General features: G+C 36.1%; 1 pseudogene; it reads right to left on the bottom strand.

Moving 5' to 3' along the window:
* Window positions 1-1,302: 1,302 nt before the first annotated feature.
* Window positions 1,303-16,716, bottom strand: LOC104673134 (annotated as a pseudogene).
* Between the last annotated feature and the right edge of the window lie 230 nt (window positions 16,717-16,946).

Below are 16,946 nucleotides of genomic sequence, written 5' to 3'. Positions count from 1 at the left end.
AGGGGAGGGAGGTCTCCAGCCCCTTGCACTTCCTGGGTGAAGTGACACCCCACACTGCTTTTGCTTGCCCTCTGTGGGCTGCACCCACTGCCTAACCAGTCACAGTTAGATGAATTGGGTACTTCAGTTGGAAATGCAGAAATCACGCGACTTCTGCTTTGGTCTCTCTGGGAGCTGCAGGCCAGAGCCGTTCCTATTCAACCATCTTGCCAGATACCCCTGTAGCTATAATTTTGTATTGAACTAAGATTCCTGCTGCAACAGAAGTCATATGACTTTTGTTGGTGGCAGGTGATGGCCAACTGTTCTAGCTGAAACTATGGGTTGGTCACTCACTTGCTGAACCATCTCAATGGTTGAATAAACACCTTGGACTTCTGGTTTTTGTAAAAATTGTTGAAAATAGAGAAACAGAAATATTTCAGATAACAGAATTATCTATGCTCACCTACCAGTTAATATTATTTAAATTAAGAGGAAAATATTTAATTTGCACTTGTCTAGGAAATACAGTGAGATTAGGAGGCTTTCCTTTGTTTTACCTGGTGATGGTTCATTACTATCAGCACCAGAAAGTCTCCCTGGTAGCTTGCCTCTGGTTTCCTAAAAAGGACACAGAATATTTTACATGAGACAGACTGTGTATACCAAGGATTAATGCATTCTTTAAAAATGACAAAATACTCCAAACACTTTGCCCTTTAAATGAGACAATTCTAAATCAGGAGTCTATATAGTGTCCTAAAGGGTAGTGGTAGACTTGCATCCCAGTTATGTTAATCAGCATAAGCATCCCTCATTTCTTGGTGTCACCTCTCCACTGATGCTTCCAAAAACTAACTTCCAAATAAACTACCTGCACTCAAAGTTTGTCTTTGGGTCTTCTTCTGAGGGAACCAAACCTAAGTAAGCTAGTAGAGCTACTAGTCCTATGTATATAACCATTCCGTATGATGATTCCTGACATTCCCCAGAGCAAGTCTGCAGTTATTTACAAACCTTTTAGGAAAAAGAAGGGATGTCATCTATCTTTTCTTATGTTCAAATAATCAAAAGTTAAATCATAAAAAATCATTTATAGATACTGCTGCTATCTGCTAAAGTAACACATATCATGGTAGATTCACATTCCAGTGCATTCTCATAGTGGTAAAAGCAGTGATTAAATGCTCTGTAGGAGCAGTAGACACATGTTCAGTAAGTAAATGACATGTCTAGTTGGTCAGTTTAAGTAGCAGATACCTAAATGAAGATATCCAACAGGCAGGCAAATGTACTTTTTTAGAGGTACAGCAATATCTGTCATAATGCCTGTTTGTTCAACCTTTATATGGCTATCTTCATATCTTTGTTCCTTAATGTATATATGATAGGAATCAAGGCAGGGTTATAGCAAAGTCAGCAATGAACAGGTATTTGTCAATTGAAGATGTGGGGAAAGGCCACACATAGAGAAACGTACATGGAGTTAAAAAACAAACATACAAACAAACAACCACAGTGATGTGAGCTGACAACGTAACAAGTGCCTTGGATAAGTCTCCTGAAGAATGCTTCCAGAGAGTGACCAAGATGAAGATATAGGAGAGGATTAGCAGGAAGAAGGTGCCCATGCTCATGAAGCCACTGTTGGCAGCAACAAGTAACTCAAACTTGGCTCCATCTGTGCATGCGAGTTTTATGATCCTAGGAAAGTCACTATAAAAGCTGTCTACTATATTAGGACCACAAAAAGGCAAGTTTATAACAAAAGCAAATTGGGACATGGCATGGATAAGCCCAGTAACTCAACCAGTGACTACAAATGAAACACACTTCAAATGCCATGGCTGTGAGTAACACCATCTCTGCCCCTCCCATGATGTGGATGCAGCATATCTTGTCATAAAACCTTGGAAAGAAATTACTTCGTATTCATTTGAAAGGTCTGAGATCATCTTCGGGATTGTGATGGTGGAAAGGCCCACATCAGTGAGGGAGAGATTGGAAAGCAGGAAGTACATAGGAGAATGTAAGTGAGAATCGGTGATTACTAAAAATACAATGAAGAGATTTCCAGAATGATTCCTAAATAGAGCAAGAAGAATATCATTATGAGAAAAATTTTAGTTTCCCAAGAACTGGAGAGTCCCAGCAGCACAAACTCAGAAACCAAGGAGTCATTTATTCCATCAATTGACTTGAGTATAGGAACTGATTTTCATACAACCTGAGGAGAGAAAATGATGAAAAGTTAGAATCAGTGGTGCTAAAGTGTATTCTCTAGTTTGTTTTATGGGTTACATCTATTAAAGTCAGAAATCATTGAATTGGGAAAGACACAAATAAAGGAAATATAATTATAGTGATCAGAGAGTGACTACATAGAACGAGAAAGATAATTATGAATGTATTGGGTGGGAGAAAACGGAGTTACTTCCTTTTTATTTCATTAATATACTTTTCCTTTTTTTTCCCTCAAGGATGTTTAGATCTTTCCCCCAACCTACTTAGCTAGATGTTGTCCCATCCTAATAATCTCAGGTAACAGAAATTATTCATACGTTAATGTTCTTTCACTACCTTGCAACTTCTCTTCAGCTTAATTTCTTATTCCACTGCTGAAATGGAGATTTTTTAGGCCAATCATTTAATGTGTAATCTCATTTCACCTGTGTGTTTTGTTTTTGTTTGTACAATTAACTATAGAGGCCAAATGCACAGATTGAGATTATTCATCATGTTCAGCTCATAACACATTATTATCTTAGTGCATGGATGGACCTTGATAACCATAAATTATGGATACAAAACTGAATACCTGTTAGTAAGTAATAAATGTTATTAAACAATGATCATATTAAGAGATAACATGTTGTATGTCCTTTCTTTGTGAAGAACTTTGTTCTAAGCACACTATCTTTTTTAACTCTCATAAAATTCCATATACAGATACTGTTTTGTTAGTCCCATCATATAAATGAACTGAGTGTCAGAGGAATCGAGTGTCTGAGCCAAGACTTGTACCTGGAGGTGCAGGACACCATACTTCATGCTCTTAATCCCTTCATTGGCAATTCTTACAGTTTGTTCATTCCATGTCAAAATAATTCAGTTTCTACTGATGACTTGTTTCATTCTCTATAGAAAGAAACTCTGGATTCTGAATACTTTATGCAATAATCTCTTTTCAATCATCATTTTCCTTGATCTCCCTGTAGAATCTGATCCTATTTATCATGGTCTTATTTCTGTAATTACCTCTCCCTCGGTTTCTTGTATTCTACAAAGTCATTTCCTTTCCCATCTCTTACAAGCAGAAATCCATTTGTTCACACTGTGGATTGAAATCTTTCAATTTTAGAAGAGAGTAGCTTTATGCAAGATCAAGAGCATGATATATGATTTTTCTAAACCAGTTGCTATTATCCCATTCTCCTTGGCCACGGATTTGTCTAAGGTGGGGCATATAACCCAGAACCGTTCAATGAGATGTAAACCAATGTCTTCTCTGGAGGACTTTCCTTCTCGAGCTAAAGGACAGCCATCATACGGAGATGGTATTTTCCTGGTCCATTTTTTATGCACTTAATGCTATTGTTATTCCTAAAGGTGCAGTAACCATGAAGTTCTATGATCCAAATAGAACAAATAACAGTAAAAATTTCGAAAATATTTAGACCCCAAAGGTCATGTTGAACTACTTCACAAAAGACAGCCATAATTTATTTCCAGATTTCTCCTTGTAACCTGAGAAAAGTAAACCCTAGTTTGTTTCATTCACTGTAAATCAAGTTTTCCGTTAATTGCAGTTGCCTGCAATCTGAGTATTTCTATGAAAGATCTTCCCTAATTATTCTCCTACCTTTCTGATTTCTTCTCCGTATCTTCAACACACAATGGTGATTACCCCTCAGCTCAGCCTTAATTTTTGGTGTGACTCAGAAGTTCTGACCTATTGGTTTTTAATTCAATATCAGGTTGCTTATTTTAAATAGTATCTACAAATTGAGTTATAAATCTGTAGCATTATCCCTGAATTCCAGGTTGTGATGTGGTATATACAAATGTAATCCCAACTTCACCTCAAGTTACCATGTGAAAACTGAACTCATTATGTTATAACGTACTTCAATGTTTCAGTACATTTCACTACCATTCTCCCAGATGCCTGGTGTATACACCTGTGTGGCACTCTTGTCTGTCCTTCACGTTCCATCTCCAGGTACACAATTTTTACTTTCAAACATTTCTCAATTCTGTTGCCTCCTCTGTCATTTTTTTTTATTTCAGTTTATGTATTTTCCCATCTTGACAACTGAAAAGACTAAAAGACTACTGAATGTACTATCTGCCTCAATTTTTCCCAAACTCGTCTATTTTAATAATCTGTTTTTAGATCTCTCTAACGTCAAATATCATCACTTGGCTCTCCTACTCAAAGTCTTTAGTGGATCTATCATAAGAATATTCTTGGAATCCCACAGCATATCACACAAGACTCGAAGAAGAATCAGCATAATTTGATTTCAGAGAGTATTTCCTCCAAAATTTTAGGGAATAAATGTACTGAGAAGTTACTGAACAAATTTCAAAATTTATTACTGAGAAAAATTTGTAATAAAATGGCAGAATTAAAAAATATTTTACACAGGATGTTTTAAATACAATTTGAAAACCAGCAGTCAGCACCTGATTACATATGAAATGTAAAATGAAGAATATAAAGAAGCCTGCTAATGCTATGGCCCAGTGACATAATGTAATGTAGACAAGAAGATTAGATCAAGTAACCTTCTTAGGAAGTAGCACAACTATAATCTTCACATATCGCCAATTGTCTGCCTTAAAAACTGTAGTCAATGACATGGATAATATAAACTCTAATAAGATCATTTAAATAAATATGTAAAATACAATTTTAAGATATAATTAAAAGATATATTTTAAATGAAGTAATGTGCAATGTATGCATTCTGTTGAACAAAATGCAAACTTTCCTGATATAAACCCTAAATAAGTGGGAGATTTGGTCATGCTAATAGATAAAAAAAATCAAAGTTATAAAGAATTCTCATTGAACTAATCTATGCAACAGCTACAGTGCTTAGGAGACATATTGGAATGATACAAAGGGATCCAAAATTTTACTTCAAAACTCAGGTAAATTGTGAAAAGAAAATGTAACGGGAATTCGGGGAGGCTTTCTGTAAAAGATCAGAATATGCCATAAACCTATAAGAATGAAACAATCATTATTTTAACTAAAATTGAACAGATAAATAGAACAAAAACACAGGAAGAATTAGATACATATTAGGGAATTTAGTATATAATAAGGAAGTCATTACATTTATGTGGGAAAATAAAGTATTTCTCCCACAGAATGATAATAGTCAATGATTGGTAAATGTGTAAGTCAACATTGGAATCATATAATTTTAAGTATCATTTATGACAAAACAAGTTCTAGGCAATATGTCTTAAATGTAAAACTAAAATTGTAAAACTTTAATTAAATATATATATATTAATTTTTAAAAATTGAGGTCACCCACTCAGGAGGCTAAGGCAGGAGAATCGCTTGAACCTGGGAGGTGGAGGCTGTAGTAAGCCAAGATCGCGCCACTGCACTCCTGGGCGACAGAGTGAGACTCCATCTGAAGAAAAAAAAAATTGAGGTTAAGAAAGCCTTTCTTCAAATTCAAAAAGTAGATTTTATTTTTTATCATTTCCTGGACAACATTATTATTATTAATTTTATTATACTTTAAGTTCTGGGATACATGTGCAGAATGTGCAGGTTTGTTACATAGGTATACATGTGCCATGGTGGTTTGTTGCACCCATCAACCCATTATCTACATTAGGTATTTCTCCTAATGCTATCCCTCCTCCAGCCCCCAACCCCTGACAGGCCCTGGTGTGTGATATTCCCCTCCCTGTGTCCATGTGTTCTCATTGCTAAACAAAATTATTAATCCTGCTGTTGCTTTGGAATTGAGGAAGCAGTGCTTCTCGGTCTCAGCTGATGGGAATGTGAAGTGTGTAATCCTTCTAGAGGACAATGGAGTAATGGAAGTAAAAACTCTTTTAACTGTGACATAGGAATTTTATTTCATGGAATTAATTTGTAAGGAAGTAACTAGACAAATGGCAAAATGTATTTGTAACATTATTTTACTTATCAGTGTGAGAATATGAACTGATTGTAACCATATTAAACGCACGTATCCCTAGTGTTCCATTATTGGAACACTAAATGCATAGGAGTTATTTATATCCTGCTGCTCAAGGTCATTGCCAAGGTCTGATTTTTCACACGTCTGCAATTCAAAAAATGGCAACCTCTGGCATAAATGGGTTAACTGTTTGATTAAAAGGGACAGATTAAGTGGATACATTTATCTGACATTGGTTTTGAAATGAGATTAAGTCTGTAGTAGCTAGAATGGAAGGTTATCAACAGAGAAACAGTCATAGAACATAAATCTTTTTATGTGAGGGGTACAAATAAACTTTCCATGAGTAAATATTTAATATTTACTCAAAATCTATACAGTTGGAAAGATTTTAACTAATTGTGTGCTGGTTTCTTTATTTCCAACCTAACTTGCTATATTTTTAGAAGTATCATTTTTTGTTTTTACAATTTAAAAGCAAGACATATCCCATTTGATAAAGAGGAAAGGAACATTTATACAGGAGGAATGTCTAATATGTAAGATAATGCAGTGTTTAAGGGCACAGACACGGCCAGGTGCGGTGGGTGGCGCCTGTAATCCAGAGGTGGGCGGATCACCTGAGGTAGGGAGTTCGGGAGATCGAGACCAGCCTGACCAACATGGAGAAACCCCGTCTCTACTAAAAATACAAAAAATTAGCCAGGTGTGGTGGCACATGCCTGTGATCCCAGCTACTCGGGAGGCTGAGGTAGGAGAATCGCTTGAACCTGGGAGGTGGAGGTTATGGTGAGCTGAGATTGTGCTATTGCACTCCATCCTAGGCAACAAGAGCGAAACTCCATCTGCAAAAAAAAAAAAAAAAAAAAAAAAAAGAAAGAAAAGAAAAAAAAGAAAAGACACGGGGGGAGGGGGGGTGGGCAACTGTTTGCACCCTCAGATCTTCTATTTACTAGCTGCACTTTCGGAGTGAGTTACTAAACTGCTTGGTGCCCCAGTTTCTTCTCTGTAAAGACAGATACCTGAAAGTCACTGCCACATTTGTTTTCAAATCTGAATGAGTTGAAGCAAGAAAAACATCAGAAAATGCTCTGGTATAGAGTAAGTGCTAAATAAATGCTATCGTAAAAGTGTTGATGATATTTAGGAAACAGACGTAGAGGTTTTCACATTGAGAACAGTGATTGAATTCACTGGGGAAAAATAAAGCTACCATGCTTTCTAATGTGTCAGTAGACATAGGATAACCGAGACATAGACATCACTTTTGTTTTCATGATCCTAATCTTTAGAGAGAAAGGAGATGGAAAATTGGAGATATTTCATACAGTATTTTAACAAAGAGAATAGTACTTTGAATATTATTTTATGTTCATATCCTAATATAATTTTAACTATGAGAATAAGACTTTAAAGGGTATTAGATAGTATAAGTGCAAATCAGTCAAATAAAGAGAGTTAACAAAGGAAAAAGGGAGACAGAGAGAAAGAGATTGTGGGGATAAAAAAACCGAGGGAAGATAATTATGGAAGCAGATACAGAAAAATTAAAAGAGTGGGTATCTTTCCTACTTAGATAGGCTTAGGTTTCCTCAGAAACTTCAAGGAAGGAGAAACACAGATAAATCAACTGCCTTTTAGATTCTTTGTTATTGCCCAAGTCACACAGTTATAAATAGTTTTTGTATTTGGGACTAAAACCAATGAGCAGGTCTGGGAATTAATTACCAATAACTAATTCATACATTTTCTGGCCATTGTTTACTATATCAGTGTTGAGCACTTTACAAACATTATATTCTAACAATCATGACATTTATTGCCATTTTTCAGACGTGAAAGCTTGATTTTCCAAGTTACACATTAGAAAATGGCAGAGCTGGAATATAAATTGAGATCTGACTCCAAAATTTCCAAAATGGCTTCTGATAGGAATCTTGATTTTGAGAAAAATAAGGAAAAGACAAGATTTCTAAAATAAGGCATTTTGTTCTACAAAGAGAACAAATACAAACAAACTTATATGGCCAATACTGATGGGAAAAGAAGTTTATTTTTATATTAAAATTATGTAATCATCTCTGTCTTCAGATTGGAATGTACTTTATTAATGTTAATAACTGAGTTTTTGTGCGTTTACTACTTTGACCAAATGGTAGAACAAGCAAAATTAGAAAGGAATTAGAGTATTGTCATGGTAGGTTGAATGGCCTGTAAAAACCATTCTTCCCCAACCTGAGTGTCTGAGAAATTCTAGGATTGTAAAAAGACATTGCCGTTTGTTAGTGTGTGAAACTCTGCTGCAAGGAGTCCAGAAGGCCGAGGGATTAGTTGGAAAACTCATAATCCTTCCTGTAAACATATCAGCTAAATAATACATTCAGAACTCTAAGACTAACAGGTAGATATGGAAAAAAATGCTACCGGAAAAATTAGTGTTAAGTTAGTGGATGGGACAAAAGTGAAAGTTCAAAAATCAGAAGTTTGTGATATACTTACCCTACAGGAATCACCTCTGAAACCAGATCCTTCTTGGCAGACAAGACTTACTCTAGATTCTACTTTAAGTCTGGAATGAAGTCCAGTTTATTTTCTGCCGGGACCAGTGTTGTTGAGGATATGTCCTCATTGTGACATACTGTATGTAGTAGCCTCTTTTAAATGTAACCGAAAATTTGGAAAGGTTTTCTTATCATGCTCCTGGGGGAATCTCTTAGCTTCCTAATTTCCTTAAATTGAGTCCTTATGCGTAATGCACTCCCTCAAAGCTAGAATCAAGTTAGTCCTGTAAAATAGAATGAGGAAGTTTATGAAAAATTTGACAACATAAAGTTTAACATATGTTTCTAGTCTGTTTTATGGGCAGATATAGCTTTCTTTCTTTTGGTGTATATCTACCATGTCATAAAATTGAACTAAGATGTCAGTTTCAGTCCCAGCAGAAGTTAGATGAGTTATGTAGGTGGGCAGGTGACAGCCAGTTTATTGTGAGCATGTTGCACCTGTGCTCTTTATTTAAGAACCTACTTGAACTTCTGCTTCTTGTGACTCAGAGGAACATTTAGGTCTCAACATTCTCCATGCTTTCTTGAGCAGAGCCCTGAAAATTAACAGTATGAATGAAAATCATATTATGGGCATAACTCTAACTGATGAAAAGATACAGTAGTCTCCCCTTATCTTCAGAGGATATGTTCCAAGACCCCTAGCGGATGCCTGAAACCACAGACAGTATAGAACAATATACTATAATAAAGTTATGTGAATATGGTATGTCTCTCTTTCAAAATATCTTAATATTTTCAGACTAAGGTTGACTGTGGCTAACTGAGGTAACAGGTAATAGAAACTGAGGAAAGTACACCATGGAGAAGGGGAGACTACTGTAAATAGAATGAGATTTCAGAAATAAACCTATGCATGTACAGTAATTGATTCCTGACAGGGTGCCAAAATTCTTGAAAAAAGTGCCAAAGATAGTAATAGGAAAAAGAACAGTCTCTTCAACTAGTGGTTCTGAGACAACTGGATATCCACATGCAAAAGAATCAAGTTGGACCCATACTTCATACCACATAGAAAAAGAAATTAATTTGAAAGGACTGAATACCAATGTAAGAGCTAGAACTATAAAACTATTAGAAGAAAACATAGTGTAAATATCCATGACCATGGTTTTAGTAATGGATTCTTATAGATATGATAATAAAGACACAGGAAAAGAGAAAAAAATAGGTAAATAATTAAAATGTACATTAAAATAAAAATATTGTTCATCAATGGATACTGTTAAGAAAGTGAAAAAGACAATCCACAGAATGGGAGAAAATATATGCAGTCATATATCTTATAAGGTCCATATTCAGAATATGTAAAGAATTCTTACAACTGCATAATAAAAATACACGGTGTGGTGGCTCCCACCTGTAATCCCAGCCCTTTGGGTGGCCAAGGAGGGAGGATTGCTTGAGCCCAGGAGATGGAGACCAGCCTGGGCAACATAGTGAGATCCCATCTATCCAAACATTAAAAAATTAGCCAGCCAGGCGGTGTGGCTCATGCCTGTAATCCCAGCACTTCGGGAAGCCGAGGCGGTCAGATCTGTAATCCCAGCACTTTGGGAAGCCGAGGCGGTCAGATCACGAGGTCAGGAGATTGAGACCATACTGGCTAACATGGTGAAACCCCGCCTCTACTAAAAATACGACAAATTAGCAGAGCGTGGTGGCGGGCACCTGTAGTCCCAGCAACTCAGGAGGCTGAGACAGGAGAATGGCGTGAACCCAGGAGGTGGAGCTTGCAGTGAGCCGAGATTGTGCCACTGCACTCCAGCCTGGGTGACAGAGCAAGACTCCATCTCAAAAAAAAAAAAAATTAGCCAACTGTGGTAGCACACACTGTAGTCCCAGCTATCTGGGAGGCTGAGGTGGGAGGATGGCTTGAGCCTGGGAGATTGAGATTGCAGTAAACTGTGATTGCACCCCTGCATTTCAACCTGGGTGACAGAGTGAGATTCTGTTTCAAAAATAATAATAATAAAAATGCAAATAACACAATTAAAATTAGGCAAAGAACCTTAATAGACATTTTGTCAAAGAAGATATATAAATGACCAATTAGCACATAAAAAGTTACTCAGCAACATTTGTCATTAGGGAAATGCTAATCGCAACCACAATCTAACACTACCTTAAACCCATTAAGATGTCTATTATATATTAAATAAATAAATAAATAAATAAATAAATAAATGTTGGCAAGAATGTGGAGGAACTGGGACTTTTGTGTATTGTGGAAGTGTAAAATGGTGCAGCCACTGTTGAAAAAAGTATGGCAGATCCTAAAAAAGTTAAACATAGAATTATCATATGACCCATTAATTCTACTCCTAGGTATTTACACAAAATAATTGAAAACAGGTACTCAAACAAAAACCTGCATAAAAATGTTCATAGTAGCAATATTCACAATAACTAAAGATAGGACAATCCACATGTTCATCAGCTAATGAATGGATTAAAAATGTGGTATATCCATGCAGTGGAATATTACTCAGCCATGCAAAAGGAATGAGTACTGACACATACTTCAAGATGGATGAACTTTGAAAACATGCTAAGTGAAAGAGGCCAGACACTAAGGTCACATACTGTTTTGATGCCATTTAAATGAAATATTCAAAATAGATAAATCCATAGAGCCAGAAAGGAGATTAGTAGTTGCCTAGGGATAAGGAGAGAGGGGACTCGGCAGTGACTGCTCAAAGGATATGGGATTTTCTTTTAAGATGATGAAAATATGTCACAATTTGATGAAACTGATGATTGCACATGCATATTGCAACATGCATATTGTGTGTATACTAAACACAACTGAGTTGTACTCTTAAAATAATAAGTCTTAAGTTTATGTGAATTGTAACTCAATAAAGAAATAAAATTTTAACATAAAAAGATTAAATAAATATTTTACATTATGAATTAAGATTTTAGTCATTCAGTTTGGCTTAGCGCATTTCTTTCAAAATCATGCTTGACTTAAGTTTATCTTTCTCTTTATAGTAGGTAAAAATAAACCTTCGATTTAAAAGAGTACGATACAGTTAACACACTAAGTTTTCTCTTATTTTAAACCCTCCAGTTTAGGTATCATATAGAACTCAGGCTAAAATTTAGAAAAATGAGAATAATAAGTAGCAATTTAACAAAAGTCAAGTTTGTTAAAACGATATGTTGAAATAGAGTTGTTCTTATAATAGTGCTAAATGCTTGAGACTAAGGGTGTGTGGCATTTAGTCTCCTGTTTGGATACATTGTCTTTCTGAGCAGCATTTCAGGCATTCAGGATGCCTAGCATTAATCTGCAAATTAAAACAAAAACAAACAAACAAAACACTGATTGAATTCATAACAGAGAGCAAGAATTCAGCTGCCTTTCTGCCACTCAACAGTAGGTAAGTCACAACCTCATTTTTTCTATTGTTATGGAAGACTATTGCATTTCTACCTCATGGTCTTATTAGAAAGAATAAATGAGATAATATCTGTAAAACTATTCAGAAAACTTAAAAGCTAAATAGGTCTGTGAACTTCTGTTTGTGCATTACAGCAATGACATAAAAAGGAAGCAGTATGTTATAGTGTTTACAAAGATAGATTTTGAAATTTAAAAAATTGAGTTTGAACATTGGATGACCCTAGCATAGTGATCATTGCCAATATATTTAATAAGCATGTTACTTAATATTAGCATATCTAAAATAGGGATGCTAATTGCATAAATTAGGTAAAAAGCAAGTAGTGTTTCTGAGGATATTTCATGTATATGCTTCCAAAACAATTTAAGTTATGCTAATTTAATTAGTTTGTTAATAGCTATTCTTTTTTCATTAAATGGTCTTTTTTTTTTTTTTTTTTTTTTTTTTTTTTTTTTTTTTTTTTTTTGAGACGGGAGTCTCGCTCTGTCACCCAAGCTGGAGTGCAGTGGCCGGATCTCAGCTCACTGCAAGCTCCGCCTCCCGGATTCACGCCATTCTCCTGCCTCAGCCTCCCGAGTAGCTGGGACTACAGGCGCCCGCCACCTCGCCCGGCTAGTTTTATGTATTTTTTAGTAGAGACGGGGTTTCACCGTGTTAGCCAGGATGGTCTCGATCTCCAGACCTCGTGATCCACCCGTCTCGGCCTCCCAAAGTGCTGGGATTACAGGCTTGAGCCACCGCGCCCGGCCCATTAAATGGTCTTTAATTTATAAATATACATTAAAATATCAGATGTTGATTTTTCTTGAAGATATTTTGCTGTTATATATTACTAGACATAATTCCCTTTGTTTTCCATTTATTTTCATATTAAAACTTCTAAATATTTTTTCCTTTAAGGCTATGGAAATTCAAAAGTAGAATTCCCATGATAAGTGACCTCGGGAGTCAGATCACAGCCATAAAGTGGTCACTAAAAGTTGTTGCTAGGTTGTTGTTAGAACTGGAGTCATTGTGGGAAGCACTATGCATATAGCATCAAATAGGAAAACATTTGTTAAAAGACCCAGTAATAGTGGAAACTTTGCATTCCAGCACTTTTTTTTGGGGGGGGGGGGGCAGGTAAGTGGGGGATGGTACAGTTAAAGTCAACAGCCTACTAAAATTACCAGGTATTTTCTTTATACAGGTAATGCATAGTACCTAGGACACAACATTAAAATTCTCTCTCTCTCATCTTCATTGCTGTTTTTCAATTTGACAAGCATTTATTGAACATCCATTCATGCCACCCTTTTCAAGGAAAAGTTAGAATTTTCAATTGCCCCATGTGCTTAGATTATGTCTTGGTTTACAAGGAAATTTCTGGGTCTAGGTTATATTATATTTCAGCAGGAGCTACCAATGACCTTGGAAATTGGTTTTACAGTGAATTGCCTCAGACCTGTTGTATGCGTGTGATAATTTCTAGAGTAACAATTATTTTTTAAATAATTCTATTGGCATCAGTTTTTAAAAGGATTAAGATATAGTATAAACGTTCTTTACCAAGAAACCATTATTATCAATTATCCATCTGTTTATATACATACTCACGCCCACATCTACTGATCACCTGCCTCTCTCTCAAATTTACAAGACTTACTGTGGGCCAGGATTTGTGAATAAAATACAGTCCCTGCTCTCCAGAAACTCATAGACCTAGCAAGGGAGGCAAAGAGGCTAGTAATTGTAAATTGTATTATGTAGTAGATAATATGAAAGATTTAAAAACACGTTGTGAGAGCATAGAGGAGTAGTATCTACCCCAGACTGGAGTAGAGAAGGAGACATCCTTGATGAATTGATGCCTGAGATGGAATTTTAGAATGAGAAGTAATCAGCTAAATGAAAAACGTCAGGGATTGCTTTAGAGCAAAAAGATTTCGTGAGTGAGCTTCAACAGTCATGAAAGAACAAGGAGTGTCCCTATAATTCATCAGATTGTGAGGTGGAGAGGCCACATGAGAAGGTGGGGAGATGGGCTGTATACAGATTCCAGAGCTTTACTGACATCATGAGATGTTTTGAAGGCAGAAGTCTCAGGGATTTTAAGTGGTGAGTAGGCAAGAGAAGACGGGGGAAATACTCCATTGGTATGCTTTTTGACTACTTCCGTTTTAAGTTTTGTGGTATCCCTTCTTGCTTGCTTATATTCTTCTCTCCTATTTCTTTCCTGTTGCCCCTGTCCCTTTTCTCTTCACCCTTAGCCTTCCTTTGCCTTTCATCTCTTTCCTTACTAATATGAACCAACTAAACAATAGATACATTGTAAAGACACCAGCAATAGACTGCTCAGCAATATGAGATTTTATCTTGGTAATGAATCCTTACTGAGAATAGTTTCTGTTAAGTGAAAGCTGTGATTTTTTAAGAGAAAACAGTTGTTCTCACGTTTGTAAAACTGTATTTTGATTTTTAAATGCCTATTTGAATGGTATTGACATTACTACATTGAATTTCCAGGGTTGTGTATCTTGAATCTCTTATTTTATACTTAAAAAGTCTATTTTTAAGTCAAAAGCAATGCAAGGTTGGTTTAGGTTATTTATTTATTTGTTCAGTATTTTAATATTTAATACTTAAGTGATCAATCATTTAATTTATAAAAAGTCTCATAAAATATTCGAGTGGAACTAAATTGTATAGAAGTAACAAGTTTAAGCCGCCTTTCTCCCTCCTTCTCGCCTCGTTCAAACTGTCACAAAGTTGAGCTGGAGATTTCCTTCTCCCTGTGGTGTTTTATCCCCTGCTCCTCTGGCCACCCTCCCAATGGATCCCTGTGGTGCCAGGCAGGAATGGCCTGCTAGGGGACTCATTGAGCTCCCAGGGGCTTTCTGCTGCTTCCTCTACACCTGTATTTCATTTGGCTCTCCAAACTGACCCAGCTCCAGGTAAAGTCAGAACCTTCTATTGCAAACAGACTTCAGCTTTTCTAGTGGAGGTGTGTGTCCGGGGGAGGAGGGTATCCCTTTTTCACTTCCACAGTTGGGGCACTGACAGTATTTGCAGTGTCTTCCGGGTCCTGCAGGAGCAGTCAGCTTCCTTCATAGGGTCTGTGGGTCCTCTCAGGATTGCTGGTTTGTTCTTGCAGTCAATCTGGAGCTAAAATTCAGAATGCGAGCGTCTGCCCGCTGCTCTGTCTGAAGCTGCAATCTAGTCCTGCCTCCAGTCCGCCATGATGATTTTTCTCCCCAGGTTATTTAAACAATACAGAACTATAGACCACATATAATTCTCTTCAGGATTCACCATTGGTAATATCTGGTGTGCATTCTTGGAGAATTTTTTTTATTTAAGCACACTCACAAAGTCTCATTAATTTTATAATGCATTCTCTAGTTTGTCACTTAAATTGGAAATTTTTCTCGATCTGTGTATGTAGAGTCATTTAGTTGATTTTAATAGCTTCATAATTTTCCATTGTATATATGTAATATATTGTGATTAATATTTGCTATTGTTTGACGTGTCAAAACCATTTTATTTTATGTATACATGTGTATGTATGTGTAAATATGTATGTTATATAAACATATTCTATATATATTTACTCCTGTGCTAGCATGTCTAGAAATATATTCCTACATCTTAACTTATATTAAATATTTTCAATTTGTAATTTCTTGAAATGTATACAGTAATCACTTTTGTTTTAAAACCTTGAAAATACTGGAAATTTTTGTTCTTTCTCTCACTCATTTCTCTTTTTATATTTCTCTGTGTCTCTTTTGCTGTTGATTGGCAAAACAGAAAACAATGCAGCTCCTAATGACTGGTGAGCACCATTGAAAATGAACACATGAATATATTTGTTGGCCATTTGTATATGCTGTTGTTCCTGTTGTGAGTTACCTGTGCATGCCTTCTCATTTTTTCAAATTAGGCCTTCTTGTGGAGTTAATGTATTGACTTTTTCTTAATCATAATATTCTGACTGATGACGCTATGATACCTAACCTTCCGATTGAATAGTATCAAATGAAGACAGTTTTATTAATAAGGAATTTTGCATTTAGAAAATAAAGAAGAGGAAAAGAGACATATAAATCACCCATTTTTCTACCACTTAGAAAAGAAAAACAAAACTGTTTTTACTTTTACTTCCTTGTCTTTTACTTTGGTCTTTCAAATATTTTTGTTCATCTTATACTGTTGAGAACATACTAAATGAATGTGTTTTTCTCATATTCTAGAATTGCATATAGTAATATATATATATATATATAGAGAGAGAGAGAGAGAGAGAGAGAGAGAGAGAAAACCTTTGGATAGAAATTTGACTATAGTTCCCTTTCAAGTCACATCTATTGTCATTCACCTTAGTTATTGTCCCATTCTCTCATGTCCAATTCTGCTCCATTTTCATCAGTTATTGGCTATAAAATTCTCCCTCTATTGCTGTTGTGGCAGGGCCTCCTGGCATCTCTGCTGTAGTGTTTTCACTGCAATACTTGTTCCATGTCCATAACACTTAGGATTCTCAGTCCTGTTTGACCTGGTTGCCCTCAAATCCATTCTTGACTCCCACATGTTCATGGTGCTCCTGCCAGCTCATGCTGCTGTCCTGCTGAAGTGGTGCAATGGGAGCCTAGGCTTGGTGTGGAGCGGCACAAGAATGAGCAAGGACATGAGAACGTCAAGTGGTGTGGGCTTGAGGGAAAGTGTTGGTGGCTGTACAACTGGGAATCCCATGCTATTCAATTCAGGTTGAGAAATAATCATCAATAATGTTTGATGCTTAAAGATAAAGAGGTTTTGAAACTTAT

This window comes from Rhinopithecus roxellana, chromosome 5 (genome assembly GCF_007565055.1).
Source record: "Rhinopithecus roxellana isolate Shanxi Qingling chromosome 5, ASM756505v1, whole genome shotgun sequence".
In the NCBI taxonomy this organism is placed as follows: Eukaryota; Metazoa; Chordata; class Mammalia; order Primates; family Cercopithecidae; genus Rhinopithecus; species Rhinopithecus roxellana.
Note: the sequence above shows the minus strand (reverse complement) of the source record. Positions and strands in the feature narration are given on the sequence as shown.